We start from the raw sequence: 1,964 nt of genomic DNA on the forward strand, positions 1-1,964 counted from the left end.
CCGCGTCGGACCGCCGCGCCCGGCCTCCCGCACCGCGCCGCCCCGCCAAACGAAGAGCTCGCGGGCTTGGCGGGGCTGCGCTCGAGCTTGTGCGCGTTCCTTGTGGCGCTCCTGCGCGCGGTCCGCTCCGCTCCAGCTCCATTCCCGGCGCACTTCAAGGCCCCACTTCTCCTCTCCTTCGCCCTCCCGGTCGGCCGGTGCTGCGGCGAGATCAGCGGCGACGTTGTCCAGGCGGAGGCCGCAGTCGACGACGAGGAGGAGGCGCTCTGCCCCATTTGCCTCGACGCCATGGAGCCGGGCCGCGTCGTGCGCATCCTCCCCAGCTGTAACTGCGCCTTCCACCAGGACTGCGTCGATCGGTGGCTAGCCATCTCGCCTGGGTGGCCGCCCTGCTCAGCCGCTCGGGCCGCACGGTCGAGCTCGTCCGGCCGGACAACGCCATGTCCGCCTCCTGCAGGACCATCGTGCGCGCGCTCTCGCGCTTGCCTGTGCATGGCAAGGAGGACGGCGGCGAGTTCGCGTGCAAGTCTATCCCCAAGCGCAAGCTGCTGGCGCAAGTTGGTGCTGCCGCGCGCGCTGCTCTGCTGTTGCTGGTGCTCATCAAGGCGGGCGAGCGACGGCGAGTCGCGCGAGATGGCGAGGACTGCGGCGGGATCATCGTGGTGTCTTCCTCGCCTCGCCGTCGAGCTAGTGGGGGGCACAACGAGTGGGAAGTTTTTTCCCCCCAGGCCAAAAATTTCGCCGGTAGCCCCCCAGGCGGCGAAAAATATGCCTCCTGGGGAAGCCAACGGCTGGAGATGCTCTTACTCTCCTTTGTTTGATGATGCTGGTGGGAGGAGAGAGCACAAAAAACACTGTATGCCTTTTAAATTATGTCTCAAAAAGACTTCGTATTTCTTTTTCAGGTTATATTTGTGTAATTAGGTTAGAGCAACTCTAGCAGACCCGCATCCGTCCGGCCCGCAAAACGTGTTTGCAGTTCGTGAAAAAACGCTTTTGCGGGCCGGCGCGCATGGCCGCGGATGCAGACCCCGCATAGCCGACCCGTAAAAAAGCATATTCCACGAATATGTTTTTTTACGGGTCGGCTTTGCGGGGTCTCATTTGGCGCAGCTCCTCCCGACCCAGAAAACCTAAATTTGCACTTTGATTTGATCCAACATAATGCATTTATTTGTTCTTTCAACAACATTGGATGCATAAAACATCACCAAATCTTTGCTTAAGATCAAAGTAAACAAGAACCACAAGTATGCATTTTAGAAGATTTCCAACTTTCATAACTGCTCCCACTAGTTGAAGTAATATCTTCTCCATGCACTCATTGTTGATCTGCGGATTCTTGATCTTGCATTCTTCATTCTTCATCTTTGGTTCGGAAGAAGTAGATGTTGCTTCCACTCTAGTTGAACATGCAGCCGTATCATTGTTTACTATTCTACCAAGGGGTGCGTCAACATCTATTAACTTTCTTTTTATCAATAAATCAATGTATTGACCTTCCCAAAACCAAAATGAGCATCCATCTTCCTACACAAAAGAATGACCATGTTCGAAATGAAGATCCTCAATTGAACCAAAGAATGAGCTATCAAAATGAGCTACCGCAAGTGGACGTACCCCGTCGTTTTCGCATTTGAAGAACACCCATCCGGGGTGCTTTGGCGTGGCCGAAGTAAACCGTAGAACTGTCTGGGTGGAGTCATTGCACTGTATGAGCGGCAACGGCGACAGAGCCGATGCGCGAGCGCCGAGCCCGGTGGACGACCGAACAAATCCATGGGCGCAAATCATCGGCGGCGCCGGGAGGACAAACCCATCCCTGCATGCGGTGATGCGCCCTTGCCAGGGCTGCGGGAGATGCTCCCGGACCAATCCATCGCTTGGCGCAGCCACCGGCGGCCGGCAAAGCCAAATCCGGCGCCCACGCGATGAAGGTCCGCAGATATGCAAATCCGGCGGCC

This window comes from Triticum aestivum, chromosome 1B (genome assembly GCF_018294505.1).
Source record: "Triticum aestivum cultivar Chinese Spring chromosome 1B, IWGSC CS RefSeq v2.1, whole genome shotgun sequence".
NCBI lineage: Eukaryota > Viridiplantae > Streptophyta > Magnoliopsida > Poales > Poaceae > Triticum > Triticum aestivum.